Raw genomic sequence first — 19150 nt, forward strand, 5'->3', positions numbered from 1 at the left:
TATCTCCCTTTAGTGATCTGAAGTTATCTCAAGCTTAATATGTTGAAATCTGAGCTTTCTAGTCTCAATCTCCCACCCTACCACCAATCCTATTTCTTCCCAGGTTTTCTGGTGCCAGTAAATGGTACCACTACTCACACAATTGCCCAAGTCAACCTTAATTTACATATTTTCCTTCTGCCATACACCTGATCATTCAGCATGTCCTATCTTCCACTTCCAAAATGTACCCCAAGCCCACCTATCATCTATTCACGATACAAGCCATCATAATCTTTCAAAGGCAACAGCTTCCTAACTGTTTTCCCTGTGTTCATTTATTATGTTACTTTCCCTATTAAGATCCCTCATTGACTTCCCATGACATGCCAAGCCCTGACCTGCCTCAGGGCCTTTGAACATGCTGTCCTTCTACCTGAAACACTCAACGCTCCATATGGACGGTCCATTCTCTACCTTTCTCTCTCAGTTCATGTCACCTCCTCAGAGAAGCCTTCCCTGCAGACCTACCTGTGTTCTTCCCTCAGCTCAATTATTCTCAATTACTTCATGATGTCTTTTCCTTCAGGGCACTTACTACAACCAGTAATTATCCTCTGTATTCTACTTACACTGGTTAATTAATGCAATAAATATCTGTTGTGTCTCCTCTGTGCCAGGCACTGTAGTAGGTGCTAAGGATAAAGTCGTCATCAAGTAGACAGGGTCCAGCCCCAAAGCAGCACACAATATAGTGGAAGATACAGATATGAATCAAATAATCCTACAAATGACAAAATAAACACAAACTCTGATAAGTGCTTGGATGAAAAACTGTTAGAGGATCAAATTCCTAACATTTATTGGATGCTTATATGCCAGATACAGAACTAAATTACAACCTATCAAAGCAGGGACTTGTTATACCCAGTTGACACGTGAGGAAACAAAGTCACATAGCTAGCTGGGGGCTGGGCTGAGGTCAAGCGCAGGTATGTCTCCCTCAGAGCCAGAGCTCTGTGCTGCCATGTCTCATCTTGCTGCAGCCTTTTTTGTTTTTTCCCTCCTGCCTCTATGACAGCTTTGGCCACAGTCTCCACCATCATATCCACCCCCTCTGATCATTCTCAAAACTCTGGTGCTTCCTTGGTTTCTGTTCTCAACCTTCTCTTCCCCGGGTGTCCCAGCTGGGCTGGAGCTGAAATGTACACATTAGTCACGAAGAGTCAGGCAAATTTTGGAAAGCAATCTGGTACTACTTACTTAAATAACAACCTGGCAATTCTGCTCCTGAGATCCCAAAGTAATTCTCCCAGCAGCTCTTGAGGCTCCCTGAACAAGGAGAATCACGACAGCATGATCCATGATGGGGTGAGGCTGGGCACCTGGGTGTCCATCACCAAGTGGGCGCATCCGTGTCTGTGGTTGCTGCACGACATGGAATATTTATTATGCATTCACTAGAAGCAACAGATTCGATGTAAACATGAACAGTGCTTAATGAAAAAGGTAAGAAACAGAAATAGATCTATAGCAAAGTATCATTTATATAACAATGCATGTGCATAAAACAAAAATACACATTTTATAAAAATATATAAAAATGAAATGCACTAATTAGACAAAATAGAATGGCTGTTAGAGGGACACAGAAACGGACACATGAATAAGCAGGGACCATATGTCCTGGTTTGCCCGTGGCTGTACCGGATTACGGCTGTGATCCCAGCATGACGATTATTAAAATGCCTCTTTTTCTTCTCAGATGTGCTCCTTCTTGTATAATAAACATACAGTCACTCTAGGTATGGAAATAAGAAGAAGAAATAAATAGGAGGGAGAACTTGCACAGATCTGGTGGCCGTAACTTGGAATGAGGACTACGGTTACCTCAACCCTCCATACCTAAGATCCAAAGTAAAATCAAAGCGTGAACAACACAACAAAGCAAGAAAACAAACCAAAAATCTAGACCAAAACATACCACCCCAAGATTTGAACAATACTCATGTCCTTGAGCATCTATCTCCATGCACTGATCCATTGGGCTGAGGACCATTGGTGTGTGGGGACAGAGACTCCACCTGCATTTGGTTTCCAGGCTCATAAAGGCACGTCAGGTGCAGTGGGAGGGGTGGAGCGCGAGACTGGGGGTAGCTGGCAGAGGCCAAATCATAAGAACTTCCAGGCCTCCAGGAGAGAATTCCCCACAAATGGAGACATCTAGTATGATAAGGGACACCCGCCAAAATTGCCCAGTGGTCATAGGAGGGCAGTGATCTAGGTACCGATCTAGGTTTTGCAGGGCAGCTGGTATGGACGAACCCCCAGAACCTAGGGGATGGCAGGTATGCACCCCAGGAACAAGGGCTCCAAGGGTGAAACTAAGAATCTCATGGTAAAAGCTGTATGGTCTATGACAGCCTCATTGCCAGAGGGAAGGAGCTCCCCCGCTCTGACCTCCCAGCAGGTGGCCGCACACGTGTGCACAGCCTACAGCTTCTGCACACCTGGGCAGAGCTCCACTAGGCTGCTGGTGCCAATGAGAGGGGGTGGGCAGTGGCACCTCTTGTTCTGCAGAGGTGGCGTCCATGACTGATGACTCAGATGGATTCATGAATGTGGGTAAGACTTTTTAAGATGCCAGGAGTTCTTTGGGAAAACTTTGCAAGGATCTGCAGGTGGGCCTTTGAGCCAGTAAAACTGATATTTAACTGTTAATGTGATAGTGTTTGTCCCCATAACCTGGTGAAGCTAAGGGACAACAAGATGACACTCTCCCAGTAAAAAGAACCACCTTCCACTTATTCTCCCCCAACCAAAACCCAGGTGTTATCATGGACTCTCTCCCCCATCTTTCAAGACTGACTGGTCACCAAATCCTGTTCAACTTGTTAACAATTTTCTAATCTGTAATTTCCTCTGTATTGCTGTGGCCACTGTTCTCATCGAAGCCACTATCATCTCTCCTTTGTGTGATGGTTAATTTTATGTGGCCACAGGGTGCCCACCCATCTGGGCAAACATTATTCTGGGTGCGTCTGTGGGGGTGTTTCTGGATGAGATTAACTTCTGAATTGTTAGACTGAGTAAAGCAGATTGCCCTCCCTGATGGGGGTGGGCCTCAGCCAATCTGTTGAAGGTTTGAATAGAACAAAGGGCTGACATTTCTGTGAGTAAGGAGGAATGCCTCCTGCCTGATGGCATTAGCTGGGACATTTTTTTTTTTCTGATCTTCAGACTCAAACTGAAGCATCAGCTATTCCTAGATCTCCAGCCTGCTGGCTTTCCAACTAGAACTACACGTCGGCTCTTCTGGGTCTCCAGCTTGGCAAAAACTAGACAAATATATCAATCTCTTTATATATAGAAAAAAAGTGTAAGTCTCTGGAGAACTTGGATTACTGCAGTAGGCCCGTGAACAGTCTCCATGCCACTTTGACCTTCCACACTACTTTCAGAGTGATTTTCCCAAAACATAATCTAAGTACGTCTTTTACATATTTAGCTTTCTTCAGTGACTTCTCATTGCCTCCAGGATAAAATTAAACTCTTTAGCATCTATTCAAAATCCTTCCTGATTAATCCCTTCCCTACTTCGCCATACCTTCTCTTACCTCTTTGCCCCAACACACACACTCCAGCCTCACTGAACTCCTAGTTGACCTTCAAAAGGGCCTTGCCACCTCCTCCCTAGGCCTTTGCTCAACCTGCCCCAAATGCCCTTCCTGCCCTGCAGGCTCACTCATTCTCTAGCTGTGTGGTCTTGGCCAAGCTACTCAAGCCCTCAACCCTTAGTGCCTCAGTTTTCCCATCTGTAAAATGGTGATAATAACAGTACGCAGGTCATTGTTTATTGAGTCGATTAAATGCATCAGTACGTGAACAGTGGCCAGCATTTAGTATGCTGTGAATGGGGGATAGCAATAGTTATCATTACTATCATTTTCTAGTGATGAGGTTTCCTCAGTCTAATATTCTCCCTGCTCAGTTGGGTTAAATTGCTCTGAGACAGGAGCGGTTCTGGATTCCTGTTGGAAGATAGTAGGAGGGAAAGAATAGGCAAAGATGGATGGGTGTCTGGACTGATCTCAGGGGTAAAGATGCCTGCCCTCACCTTAGGGCCAGAAGGTTTCAGGAGACACAAGATCCTTGGGATTTCAGGCTGGCAGTGCCCTGGAGAGATCTCTGTGGCCATCCCTCTGCCTCCAGACAGCTTTCTTGTATTTCCGCTGCTAGGACGAGGCCTTGAAGAGCCAGGTGACAGCGTGTCGCTGCCAAGAAGCTTTATGGTGCCTCATACTAGCTGTGGCTTCTATTTCAGGACCCACAAAGGTCAAAGTCAGTCCCTGCCCGCAAGAATGGCGAGATGCGTGCCGGGAGCAGCTGGGTTCCCCACCCTCCTGGGTCCCACTAACCAGGAGGCACAAACCTTGAACCCATCAAGCACAGGGGTTGATAAACTCCAGCGCTGAGCCCCGAGGCGCTGCTTTGTACAGAATCCCCAGTGAGCCCCCAATGGAGAGAAATACAGCTTCTCACAGCTCATTCTGGGCCCTGCCTACCTCTCCCTTCTCCCATCACTCAACCAATGAAGGAGCTGGGCTAACAATTAAATACAGTAGCAATTTAAAACCGCCCTGCAGTGGGGGCCTCTCTGCGAACGCTGCCCGCCTGCCCAGGCTGCTGTTTACTCTTGGTGGGCCTGGGCTCCCCCCACAGCCTGATGCTGGCACTGAAAACTGCCTCATAATACACCCTGTAAAAGAAGCTCCAGGGGCCAGTGAGCTGGGATCACGACTGGGGCCACGTCCTGTCCTCAGACCTTCTCCCTTTCGGGAGCTTGCTTTTGCTTTACCCCATTTCCCTGGGAGCCTTGTAGATTTACGGTGGCCCCGGCCAGTCTACTCGACTCCAGGCAGAGAGATTTCAGGGCACTGATGGAGCTCCTACCCAGACACTGTGCAGAGGCACCCGCTGAGGTGGACAGGGAAGGAGAGCCCTGGGATCAGAAGCCTTGGGTTTCAATGCCTGGCCTGCCGCTTCCCAGCCACGACCCTGGAAATCAGGGGTCCTCAAACTCTGGTCTCTGAGCAGCAGCATCAGTGTCGCTTAGGAACTTGTTGAAACACCAGTTATCAGGCCCCACTCCAGACCCCCTGAATCAGAGACACAAGCTGGAGCCCAGGCGTCTGAGTTTTAACAAGCCCTCCAGGTGACGCCGGTGCTCGCTGAAGCTCCAACCACTGTCAAGTCATTTCCCCTGTCTGAGACTCACTTTCCTCATCTGGAAAATGGGGAGAAGACATCTGTTTTGCAGGGTTGTTGTATTTAATGAGACTGCAGTATGTGACAGCAAGCATCACCTTGTCACATAGAAGGTGCCCGGACTGCTGCTGCTAGAGGGCTGAGAGTGCAGGGTACTCCTCCATGCGGGAAGTAGCCTCTCCCTCGGCCGTGGTGCTGAGGGATTCTAAAGCCAGACCTCATCTCACCAACCATCAGAGAGACCGAGTAAGCTATGTGCGTTGTCTCGCATACACATTATCTGTTGTTTTTACCATAGCACTGAAGAGTGGAGCTAGTCATCTTTGTTTTTCTTAGTGAGAAAAACTAAAGCTGAGAGAGGTCACGTAACCTGCCTGAGGGCACGTGGAAAGGAGCAGGTCCAGAGTTTTAACCTGGTTCTCTCTACTTCCAATGCTCTTTCTACCATATTGGCCAGATATAAAGGTTTTCTCTGTATTACCACTCATTCATTCATTCAGTTAACATATATTTTTGAGTGCTTTATGTCAAGCACTGGGCCAGCAGTACAGCTAAACGGAATTCCTTCTATTTCTATATAAGCCAACTCTTGCTTATCCTTGCTATTAGGGAAAAAGATGCAAGCTGATCGAGTGATTATTTGGGGAGGGTTGAGTCAAATATGGGAACATGACAAATCTGAAAAAAATTGTTTCAGGCCCTTAATTCTTTCTTGTTTGTTGCTCCATGCATCTCTCCACCGGGTTGAGAGAAAGATCAGAGTTATCTATGAAGAGAAGGGGGGATCATGGGAAGGTCTTCAAGGGCAAGGACGAGGGATCATATACAGGGCACACTCCTAGTGTCTGGAGGTGTGTGAGACGTAATTTTATCTAAGTTTATCTAAGTATCCCTCAACTAATGGGTGTTCTCAGTCCCTTCCCTTCCCATATCCTGGGAAAGAAAGAAAGAAAGAAAGGAAAGGAAAGGAGGGAAGGAAAGAAGGAAGGAAGGAAGGAAAGAAAGAAAGGAAAGGAAAGGAGGGAAGGAAAGAAGGAAGGAAGGAAGGAAAGAAAGAAAGAAAGAAAGAAAGAAAGAAAGGAAGGAAGGAAGGAAGGAAGGAAAAGAAAGACTAAGAGTTCCACAAGGGCCATCTATACTGGCCTGGAATCACTGGTCCCTTGGTGGAGACAAGTGACAGCTTTCCCTACTGTCTGCTGCTAATCCAAGTTTTATGTTCTCTTTCCTCTGGCACAACCCCCTAGGACTGCCCTTGGCCTTCAAAGGGACTCTTTTTTTTTTTAACATCTTTATTGGAGTATAATTGCCTTACAGTGGTGTGTTAGTTTCTGCTTTATAACAAAGTGAATCAGTTATACATATATCCCCATATCTCCTCCCTCTTGCGTCTCCCTCCCACCCTCCCTATCCCACCCCTCTAGGTGGTCACAAAGCACCGAGCTGATCTCCCTGTGCTATGCGGCTGTTTCCCATTAGCTATCTATTTTACATTTGGCAGTGTATATATGTCAATGCCACTCTCTCACTTTGCCCGAGCTTACCCTTCACCCTCCCCATGTACTCAAGTCCATTCTCTACATCTGTGTCTTTATTCCTGTCCTGCCCCTAGTATTTTTTTTTTTTTTAGATTCCATATATATGTGTTAGCATATGGTATTTGTTTTTCTCTTTCTGACTTACTTCAATCTGTATGACAGACTCTAGGTCCATCCACCTCACTACAAATAACTCAATTTCATTTCTTTCTTTGGCTGAGTAATATTCCATTGTATATATGTGCCACATCTTTATCCATTCATCCATTGATGGACACTTAGGTTGCTTCCATGTCCGGGTAATTGTAAATAGAGCTGCAATGAGCATTGTGGTACATGACTCTTTGAATTATGGTTTTCTCAGGGTATATGCCCAGTAGTGGGATTGTTGTGTCATATGGTAGTTCTATTTTTAGCTTTTTAAGGAACCTCAAGTTACATTCCCACCAACAATGCAAGAGGGTTCCCTTTTCTCCACACGCTCTACAGCATTTATTGTTTGTAGATTTTTTGATGATGGCCATTCTGACTGGTGTGAAATGATACCTCACAGTAGTTTTGATTCGCATTTCTCTAATGATTAGTAATGTTCAGCATCCTTTCAAGTGTTTGTTGGCAATCTGTATATCTTCTCTGGAGAAATGTCTATTTTGGTCTTCTGCCCATTTTGGGATTGGGTTTTTTTTTTTTTTTGATATTGAGCTGCATGAGCTGCTTGTAAATTTTGGAGATTAGTCCTTTGTCAGTTGCTTCATTAGCAAATATTTTCTCCCATTCTGAGGGTTGTCTTTTAGTCTTGTTAATGTTTTCCTTTGCTGTGCAAAAACTTTTAAGTTTCATTAGGTCCCATTTGTTTATTTTTGTTTTTATTTTCATTTCTCTAGGAGGTGGGTCAAAAAGGCTCTTGCTGTGATTTGTGTCATAGAGTGTTCTGCCTATGTTTTCCTCTAAGAGTTTGATAGTGTCTGGCCTTACATTTAGGTCTTTAATCCATCTTGAGTTTATTTTTGTGTATGGTGTTAGGGAGTGTTCTAATTTCATTCTTTTACATGTAGCTATCCAGTTTTCCCAGCACCATGTACTGAAAAGGCTGTCTTTTCTCCATTTATATTCTTGCCTCCTTTATCAAAGATAAGGTGACCATATGTGAGTGGGTTTATCTCTGGGCTTTCTAACCTGTTCCATTGATCTATATTTCTGTTTTTGTTCCAGTACCATACTGCCTTGATTACTGTAGCTTTGTAGTATAGTCTGAAGTCAGGGAGCCCGATTCCTCCAGCTCCATTCTTCTTTCTCAAGATTGCTTTGGCTATTCGGGGTCTTTTGTGTTTCCATACAAATTGTGAAATTTTTTGTTCTAGTTCTGTGAAAAATGCCATTGGTAGTTTGATATGGATTGCATTGAATCTGTAGATTGCTTTGGGTAGTATAATCTTTTTCACAATGTTGATTCTTCTAGTCCAAGAACATGGTATATCTCTCCATCTGTTTGTATCATCTTTAATTTCTTTCATCAGTGTCTTATAGTTTTCTGCATACAGGTCTTTTGTATCCTTAGGTAGGTTTATTTCTAGATATTTTATTCTTTTTGTTGCAGTGGTACATGGGAATGTTTCCTTAATTTCTCTTTCAGATTTTTCATCATTAGTGTATAGGAATGCAAGAGATTTCTGTGCATTAATATTGTATCCTGCTACTTTACCAAATTCATTGTTAGCTCTAATAGTTTTCTGGTAGCATCTTTAGGATTCTTTATGTATAATATCATGTCATCTGCAAACAGTGACAGCTTTACTTCTTCTTTTCCTATTTGGATTCCTTTTATTTCTTTTTCTTCTCTGATTGCTGTGGCTAAAACTTCCAAAACTATGTTAAATAATAGTGGTGAGAGTGGACAACCTCTTCAAGGGACTCTTGACACTTAATCAAGAGGAGACAACATGGCAGATTTCTCCCCCGTAATGCAACAAAGAACTACAGTAATGGGTCTTTTAGAGAAGACTTCAAATGTGCCATTGTTATGAAAGCAGGCTGGCTTGGCCATGGGCGGTTTCACAGGCTTTTGGAGTTGGCCAGAGAAGGGGCTGCTGAGAGCCCCATTTGGGTTGCCATTTCACACAGCTGCTCTCTGCTGTGGCTGGCTTCCCTCCATGCCTGAGGAAACCAGAAGGGGAGAACTAATGAACCTCCTGGTGATTGACAGCCACCCATCCCTAGGCTGCCTGGCTCCTAAATGAAGAGGGTGAGTTTACTGAGGACCCCAACTGATGGGTAAAAGGCTCCTTTCTTCACTCCATGACAGTAATAAACTTCCCTCAGTCCCTAAATTATACGTTCAAAGGGAGTGGGATTGAGATCCTGGCTGCCATGACTATGCGCCCATGGAGACACTTAAGGAGAGAGGTCAGCAGAGGGCATTAGTAGGGGAACCTCTCTCTGGAGGATGAAGCTGGGAACCTGAGATTAGAAGAAGCCCTCGGCATTTGGCCCCTTAAAAATGCCTACGGGGTAAGCCACAGATCCTGGACACTGCGGAAGCTTCAAGCAGACTGAAGACTGGTTGGTTGTGTGGATATTTGTTACAATGACTGGTCTGTGACTGGAGCACTTGAATGTATTCATTTATCAAATAACCACTTATGAGGTACCAAACGTATGTCCCTAAGATAGTCCATGCCTTTGAGATCTGATGGGGCCACCTTCTAAACTTTTTCCATGAAGAGGACCTTGAGTTCTTTTGTCTAAACCCATCTCCTTCTCTGGTTCTGTGTGTTTATGCTTCTCCCTCTCCAGATCTCACTAGGAAATTGGTGAAATTCCAATAAAGTCTACACCTTAGCCATCAGTATTGTACCAATGTTAATGTCCTGGTCTTGATAGCTGTGCCATGGTTGTATAAAAGGTTAACATTAGGGGAAGCTGGGTGAGTGGTATGTGGGAAGTCTCTGTACTGTTTTTTCAACTTTTCTGTGAGTCTAAAATTAGTTGGAAATCAGAAGTTAAAAAAAATTAGGAAGTCTCACTAGGAGTTTCATTGACTCTTTCTGACTGCTTCTTTTCTATCTCTCTTTTGACCTCTGTCATTCTCTACCCTTTCTATCATCCTGCTAATATCTCTTTACCTTTCCTCTCTGTCCACTTCCCTTTCTCAATCTCTGTCTCTGCCCTTCATTTCTCCTTCGCACAAAAATCTGCTCTCCTCCCCACGTGTAAACACCTAATCAGTCACTGAATTCTCTTAATTAAACTTCCTGAATATCCATCAGCAATTACCTCCTCTCTGGTGCCGCTTTCACGGCTCCTGCGTTGTACCACCATCACCCACACTACACAATCACCCCGATTATTCCAGGGACCCCCTTCCTTGGACTCACCACCTCGGGGATGGGCTCCAGCTAGTCCATTGTCCACACTGGGCAGCTCTGGTTCACTCTAGCCCCTGATTCACACCATCACCGTTATCTGCATTGCCTACTGAAAAAAAGCCAAGCAAGCATCTCATACTCTGGTCCCTATTTCCCCAGCTTCAACTCCCCACCAGTGAGTTCACTGAGTCTCAAAGCAAAGTCTGACAAGCGCTTCTGCACATGACAGAAAGAACAGTGCTTCTTTTTCCTGAAGACAGCGAAGGAGGGTTATTACATGTGAAGTTGAGGTTCTTGGGCTGTGTGCAGAGAGAGGAGGGGAGGGAAGAGGGAGAAGAGAGGGGTTTCCATTTCAGTATCAGCAGAGGACCCTGAAGGAGAGAAGGGAGGCATCTCAAGCCTTCTCAGGATCATGGTCTTGATGGGCTTCGCTGCTGCTGTGCTGAGATTCCCAGAGGTACCAGAGCAGTCTGTGTCTTCCAGGTGGATGAAGAAATGGACCGGGGTCCAAGCAAAGACCATGGCCACATCCCTCCACACCGGTATATTGTCCCTTTCATTCACCAGCTTTCAGCAGTGCCACCTCCAACCTGTCAATGGAACCAGCTCAATGCAGACGCTTTAAATGCCCACAGATCCCGTGAATGCAGCACGTGCATATTCCTAGCTTTATAGCGACCTACTCCCTCCTCAAGATTTTATGTTTCAACAGCACCAAACACATCACAATGTGGTAGCCATTGGGGGCAAAGGAGTGAGGTTTGTGTCCATCAATCATTGGTTAAAGGCGACTCCCAGTGGGCTGGGAGTCTGCTACAAAAGAAGGGGCTGCCATATGAGATGGGGGGCCCAGGGAAGACCTCATGGAGAAGATGACATTTGAATCCAATCCTTCAGGAAGTGCAAGCAAACTACCCAGGTGGCCCCAATGTCCATCACAGCGCCTGGCAACTAGCAGACCCTCCGTATAGTTGGTTGAAGAGATGCATGAATGAATGAATAACGAACGATGCTCGGTGTTCCTCTTCACCTGCGTGGGCAGGGTGCCGGGCTCCTGGTCTCCACCCCAAGGTCCAGGTCTGATGTTGCAGCATTCATTTGCAGGCCTCTTCCAGCTTCTCTCCTGCTGACTGCCCAGAGCCGGAAGAGGAATTAGCACCCTAGGCCCCAGAGCATCCTCGCGAGGAAAGCACTTCAAGTGGTGGAGAGTTGCAAACTTGCTGGGTGCGTGTGGGCTGCCTCGGGAGCAACAAATGAGCCTGTGCAGATGGCGCTGAGACAAACGGCACCACCTTTTCACTGTAGCAGTACAGTCGTAATTTTCCAGAGACATTTATTAGGCGACGTCTCCCTTCTGCGGGATTGTGCTGTGGCTGGCGCACAGAGACCGCTGCCAGCAAGTTGGAGTGAGGGACCCAGTACTGATGGCGTGATGTGCACCCAGATCGCTCCCATTCCTTTCCTCCCGTCCTCGCTTCTGACAATTTAAAGGTTCGTTTGATGCTTGAGTAGTTGTGTCTCTCTAGACATCTGCATTCTTTGCAGGTATTCCCTGCTGTGGCATATCCTAAGAGAATTCCATCGAATAATTATCTTTCCTTTTACTTATTTTCCTTTTTTTCACTGGATCTGCATCACTATAACATGTTCGATGGTCTTCTCAAAGTAGTAAGCCTTCCCTGTGACTGCAAAGTGTCTTCATGTACAGTATTAAATCTACACCTGGCAGCTCTTCATCCCAGGACTTGCTGGATCTGACAGCGCTCAGGGCCCATGGTGGGTTCCTACCACCTTCTGTTTGGGAGAGGGAGAGCTGGGGTCATTGAGGCCCTGGGCTTTGCCCTCCAGCCCCGGGGGAATGGAGAAGCCAGTCAAGAGCTTATTCCAGGTGCACCCCCTGACCCTGAGGAAGCAGTTCTTCCCCAGGGCCTGTGGACTCTTCGCCCAGGATCCCCAGGGAGCCCCCTTTGCCACTGGGAGTCTTGGCCCAACTTGATCCAACTTTCCCCACTTCTCAGAATCTGGAGAAAGTGAGTTTCACTGGGAGACTAGAGCACTTGAGAGTCTGGGGCCCACCGCTAGGGCTCAGGGGCCTGCTTGCCTTGGCATTCTCCATGCCTCTCAGGTACACACTGCTTCTCTAACTTGACTGAAAGCTCCCTGTGGACAGACACAATATCCTTGTTTTTTCCAAAGCCTCTAGCACAGAGCTGGGTGATCAACTCACAATTAACAGTAAGCACTTATCACTTCCGAGTCCTTTTCTAGGAAGCATTCTCGGGTAAGGTCCTTCCTCCCATAAACCCTACACTATCTTAACTTTAATAAACAGCTTTACGACTTTGTAAGAATCTCTCCAACTAGATGGTGAGCTCCTGCAGCATCTTACATTTTCCTCCTCTGGGAACCCTCTGTCTCCTTCATATCCAATATATGAACATGAATCCTAGATCTTCTTTTGCTCGTTTTATCTTCCCAGTGCCCAGAGTACACAACTTGAAGGAAGAAAAAGCAAACTGTTCTAGAAAGAGCACACACTTAGAGTCAAGACACCTGGGTACTAGTCAGTTTCCATACCATCCTTCTGAGTAAGAATCACACAACCTCTCTGGCCTTCATTTTCCTCCTCTATAAATACGGAAATACCATCAAATTACAAACACCAAAGACCTGAAGGCCATTGTCATCCCTCTGCCTCCAGATGTGTATCTATCTAACTGGAAAGGCCACCGGATGTGGAAATTCAACAACCTTACCTGTGCCCTTGACCCAGGGGTTGGTTAACTACCCTGGAGTTAAGAATGTCTTCCTTTTGCTTCTCCACGTTGCTCGCTGTTTAAGCAGAATCTCTGTGTTCTGTCAATGGCTTACCAGGGAGAGCGTATGTATTTCTCCTTCCACAGTCTGGAGCTGAGTGGGGAGGGTAGAGTAAGGGTGAGGTCAGGGTGAGGAACCATGCAGAGAAATAGCTTTCTATCCAGTACTGTGTCCAGATCACCTGTGTAACTTTAAACACCTACTCTTAGATCTGATGGATTAGAGTCTTTGGGGGTGGGGCTCCCCAGTTGATTCTGAAGTTCCATCAGGGTTAGAGAGGGCCTGTGGGAGTCCTGCGACCCTTTCTCAACTCCCCACCCCCATAGGCAGGGTCTGGGAAAGACTTTAGGGTCTCAGCTTCTATCACCAAGCTCTGGAGGCAGGATTTCTAGACAAGGCAGCTGACAGCATCCACTTCAGGGCCACATCCACGGCTGAGCACCACAGACCCGAGACAAGCCAGGGCAGCAGGGAGCGCCCTGCACCAAGAGAAGGGCTGAGCGTGAGGCTGGTCCTACCCTCTGTAGCAGACCGTGAGGGTCTTAGACCCTGCCAGTGCTGTCTGCAGGACCTGTCACCCACACAGCCTGCCCGGTTGGTTGGATCGATACACGTGCTTCCTCTTCTGGTCCCCTGTGGAGTTTAGTCCTCTGAGATTCAACTCGTTCAACTTCCTAAGTGTGCGCAGGCTGGCCGCCAAGGTCAGTTTTCTTGCCTTCAAGAAGCTTACCACCTACAGTAATGCCTCATCCTCTCTCTCACACCTGATGCCACAGCTCGTAAGGCCTGTCCCATAAACCCTACTGCTGGGACTCCAGAGTGCACCCAACATCCCAGATGAGGCTGAGTCTACCTTAGTCCACAGCAGGAAATGGGCTTTGTCCTAAGCTCCCTGGGAAGGAGCCATATGGCCATATGTGGTCACCCCTCATGGGTCTCATACCTGAGGCCAGGCCTGCCTCTGCCTCCTGCCTGGTTCTAATGACCTTCCAGATTCTTCTGTACATTTTTGGTTTTACCAGCTTCTCCAACCTGAGCTTTTCCCATTGTCTTCTTTTTTTTTCCTGCAGTACGCGGGCCTCTCACTTCTGTGGCCCCTCCCATTGCGGAGCACAGGCTCCGGACATGCAGGCTCAGCGGCCACGGCTCACGGGCCCAGCCACTCTGCAGCATGTGGGATCTTCCCGGACCGGAGCACGAACCCGTGTCCCCTGCATTGGCAGGCGGACTCTCAACCACTGCGCCACCAGGGAAGCCCCTCCATTGTCTTCTTGGTTTATGGGAAGATTCCTTATTTCCAATACCCACTCTCACCTCTCAACCTGCCCCACTTGCCCTCTCTGAATGCAGGAGGGCCTAGCACACAGAGCTGTGCTAGGTCTCCCCTCTCTTTCACAGTGCTCTCTGGAAAGGACATTTCTGAGCTGCTCTCCAAACCACAGCCTGGGCATTGCTATGGAACTTGGGCTGTGGACGGGGTGCCACAGCCTCAGAGCATTCTCTCCCTCCACGCCTAGCTTGACCTGCTACGGTAGACTCTCTTTCTACAGCTGACCCTTCTCCATCCGGGCCAGGGCTGGTGGGTGGGCGAGGCTATGGCAAGCTCCAGAAGGGTGTGGGATCCTCTCCTCCAGCTCCTCTCCTTGTTGCCGTGTGCCTCTCTTGCCCAGGGACCAGACACCACTGAAAGTTCAGCGGCAGCTGTTCGGCATTTACATCTTCCACAGTGCAAGGTTATTTGACTGCCACGATTTGATCTTCTCTAGTTAATAACCTTGACTTATGGAATAATAGCAGCAATGGCAAAGTTCCTTTTCCTGCCAGGTTTCCTGCTGCTGGGAGTGATGGGTGAGCACAGACCCCTGCCTCCAAGACCCTCTGTCATCTTGTCCCACAGGGAAAGGGACCCTGCAGGACTAGAGAAATCCAACACACCGTGCCTGTGCCTAGGTCTCCTATCAGCATCTCTCCCACTTCCTCTCTTTGCAGACCAGGACCCCTGCCTTCGGCCCCTTTCTTCGGGCACCACCCCTTTCCTGCCTCTCCCTGTCCTCCTCCATCCAGAGCCACAGGTAGAATGGGTTGCAATCTTTTTTTTTTTTTTTTTTTTTGTTACGCGGGCCTCTCACTGTCGTGGCCTCTCCCGTTGCGGAGCACAGGCTCCGGACGCGCAGGCTCAGCGGCCATGGCTCACGGGCCCAGCCGCTCCGCGGCATGTGGGATCTTCCCGGACCGGGGCACGAACCCGCGTCCCCCGCATCGGCAGGCGGACTCTCAACCACTGCGCCACCAGGGAAGCCCTGGGTTGCAATCTTGATCCCTCTCCTCCTTGTGAGTCCTTCCTGGCAAGGGTTAACTGTGTGTATAAAATTGATTGTGATTTTAGTAATTTGGTATAATCACAGTCTACCAGCAGGTTGCTGTTCCGGCAGGAGGGTTTGGAATTATTTTCTGGAGTTTGCAATATAGAACTTAAATTAAGCCTCAGAAGTCAGGGGAGCTCCGCAGCATCCCTAATGTGGTGCTAAATTCTCAGCAGCACAGTCTCTGTATTAAAGCCTTTGCTGGCAATTAGGTTCATTAACTATCACAATACCTTATTTATTACTCGTCGTGCCATATGGTTTCCCAGCTAAAGAATTGCGCCCGTTCTCCTACAGACCATTTGGCATCATAAAAATGTTAACAAATAATATTATGGCTCTCGGGGGCACAAGGCCTCGCTGGGTTCTGGGTCTGAGCGGCGGGAGAGAATATGAAAACATTTTTCTTCTATGGTGAAATAAAACATTCCTCCAGCAGAAGTATTCAAGGAATATAGCACTTGCGTGACATAAATGGGAGTTTTATTCACTCCCGTAATGGTTAAGTCAATATTTGCATCAGCTAGGACTTTCACTCATCTTCCTCTCCACTCTCTTTTGGTGTTGTTTTCACTTCTGGGATTCCCCCTCTTCCTTCTCTACTTCCATGGCATGAGGCCAGCTGCAGCCAGCACCGCCCAAGGAGAGGGGGTGGGCTGCCCGTGCAGTGAGGGCTGTACTCGGGATTCTCCCATGATCCACCGGCTCTCACGCTGTATCGCAGCTCAGCCACCTGGGTGCAGCTGCCTTCTCTGCTCGAACCCGTCTTGGGGCTTCGCCTCCCAGTTCTATCTTCGGCGCGTGTTTTCAGCAGAAATAGGGAAGTGACGCAGGCGCCAGCGTTGGCCCATGTTGCAAAGACATTCTGCTGCCCGGGCCTTGCCAGTCCTCCCACAGGGAAGGTGGGCATGGGGGTGGCCAGAGCAGGAAGGGAAACCTCAGGAGGATGGGAGGGATGGGCCTCAGAGGGCCAGTCTGAGAATGTCACCTCGGGAGGGCAAAGCGTCCCGCTGTTCCTTATCCTCCGGATGCGGGAGCGCCAGGCATACGCCTGGGGGCTACAGGCAAAAATTAAATAGAGGAGGACCTGCCTGCCGACTCTTCAGTGTGGAAAAAGCAAGTGCTCTGGCTGTGAGGGGCCTCTTCCCGGCCACGGTCTTCCTCTGAAATGGGCAGTATCCAGTCCGGGTTCCAGAGACAACTTGGAAATTCACCTTCTCCCAAGTGGCTCCTTCCACCTGGACAGAGACTCTCCTTGGGAAGCAGTATAATTTAATGGTTAAAACGATAAACACTGGTTTATAACTTTGAATCCTAGCATTGCCACCTACCAGCTGTGTAACCTTTTATGTCTCAGTGTCTTCATCTGTAAAATGGGGGTTATATCAGTACCCACCCCAGCAGCGTTGTTCCAGAAACGAAATGAGTTGGTCTCTTGAAGTGTCTAGGACAGTAGCTGACACTACGCAGTGCTATGCAGGGGGCAGCTGTGATTCAGAACCACTCTCTTGGGTTATCCCTTTTCTTCGCTCTGATATCTCCTTTTATCCCTTTGACGTATTTGGGGGAAGGTAACTCCATGACGACATTGCATTATCCGCAAACCTGATTCTGACTCTGAGATCAAGCCGTGTGGGCAGGGGCAGTGTCAGTCAGGATGACATATGCCCCCGTTCACACACCATTTCCTCTGCTGTGATGACACACTGTCATCTGAGGCTCACAAATGCAGTGACCCCCCTTCACACACTACGCAAGTCACCTGCTAGCCACGGTGGGCCATGGCTGATGAGACCTGATTAGAATCTTAGACGGAGAAGGTCAGGCCGGATGGGACCTTAGAGCTGACCAGGGAAGGTGATGATGTGGCCACGGCTGTCAGCTAGAAAAGGGCGGAAGCAAGTCCCTAGTCTAAATCCCCACCCCCAGCTCCATTCGGCAGATCAGCGAGGAAGGGAACAGAGTGCAGCAGAGGAGAACTCGAAATTGAACAAATTCCATTAAGTTCAATTACACGAAAAGCACAGAAAGGATCTGGCCCCTTGTTGGAATCCCTGGATGAAGCTTTGGGATGAGCTGCCTGCAGCATGGCAGCATCAGGAGCGCTGCCCCTCATGCTAAACAGCTGGGTCCCGGGCTCCCTAGAAAGAAACAGGGTAATCAGGCAAGGACAGTGTCACAGGAAGCCTGTTCCTGTTCTCACGAGTCTGCTTCACAATTTGAGGTGTGGGTGGCACCCTGTCGGCCCAGCTGGCTCCTCGGGAATTTCTCCCTCTGTCCAAAGGCACTTGGTTTCCCTTCCTGCTAGTTTTCTCCTACTAGTTGCAGTGACTAATTTGTTTCCCCTTTACTTCTCCAAGAGATGGCCCCCTTAGGGAAGCTCTTCTAGGAGGAAGGGTGCAGGGTCTTCGGTTACACAGTGACAATGTGCAAGGACATGTCTGTATGTGTGCATGTGTGTATGTGTGCATGTACATGTGTATATGTGTGCATGTATATGCGTGCATGTGTGTATATACATGTGTGTATATGTATGTACATATGTTATGTGTGCATGTGTATGTGCGTATATGTGTGTTGTGTATGTGTGTTGGGTGTGTGCATGCGCGTGCATGTGTGTGCATGTGTGTGTGTATGTGTTTGTGTGTGTGTGTGCATGTGTGTGTGTGTGCGCACACACACTCCCACATGCACAGAGACAAGCAAGCACTTTGCCTCAGTGTGGGCACAGCCCCGTGATACATTCTCCCAGGACATGTGATCAGGTTTCTAGGACTCATTTTTCACATTCCAAGTCCCCCGCTTACTAACTGTGTGCCTTTGGGCATGTCTTCCAATACCTCTTTACCTTGTTTTCCTCATTTGTAAATGGGGATAATAAAAGGATTCACCTCAGCACATTGCTGTGATGATTAAACAATACACGTAGAAAGCTTAAAACACGGTCCTGTAATGTGCCCTCAACCAGTGCTATTTATTATGTATTTATATAGCTATTACTATAATCTACATTATGTATGATCATCTACTGGGTCGGGTTCTATCCATTATATATCTATATGTTAGATACATACGTTTTGTCTACGTATTATCTAATTCAGTCTTCACAGCAACCTGTAAAGAGGACAGTCTCTTCTCTACGGAGGACGTGACTAAGGCTCAGAGGGGAGATGAGCTGGCGAAGGCGAGCACAGCACGTGAGCCCACATCCTCCACCCATCTGGCGCTTGTTCTAACGCAGGCTATTGCCTTCCCTCTGCTGCCTGGAAGGACAGGCACGGGGCGTGCAAGGCTCCACTTCCCTGGGACTCCGTGAGGGCTGAGCCACCCGCAGAGCCTGTCCCACTCCTGAGGGTCATGCTGCCCCCAATGTTGCCCCTGCCCAGCTCCCTGGGCAAGTCTGGGAAGGGTGGGTCTCACCAGGGCTGTACCCTCCAGCCACGTCTGCAGGGAGGAAGGGCAGGGCAACAGGAGTAAATTTACCAAAAGCTGAGACTATGAGGAAGAGAAAAGAGCAGAAGTGGACGATCAGGAGATGGTTTTCAGGAACATTAAACAGAGTCCGGCGAGAAGTGGGTAATTTTAATCCCATGCAGCTGCTGGAAATTAATTTAATTGTGCTGGTGCTGATTCTTCTCCCTTCCAACCCATTTCATCGAGGGCCTGATGGAGCGCAGAGCCCGGAGATGTCGGCCCGGCGCATCCAGGCAGCTGTGGATACTGCAGCCCCAGGCCGACGTACCTCCCCTGCAGTGCTGCCAGAGCTGATAGGTAAACTGGCATTTGTTCATTCGAGATTTATCTCTTCTTGAGAGGGAACTGA

This window comes from Orcinus orca, chromosome 8, assembly GCF_937001465.1.
Source record: "Orcinus orca chromosome 8, mOrcOrc1.1, whole genome shotgun sequence".
Taxonomy (NCBI): Eukaryota; Metazoa; Chordata; class Mammalia; order Artiodactyla; family Delphinidae; genus Orcinus; species Orcinus orca.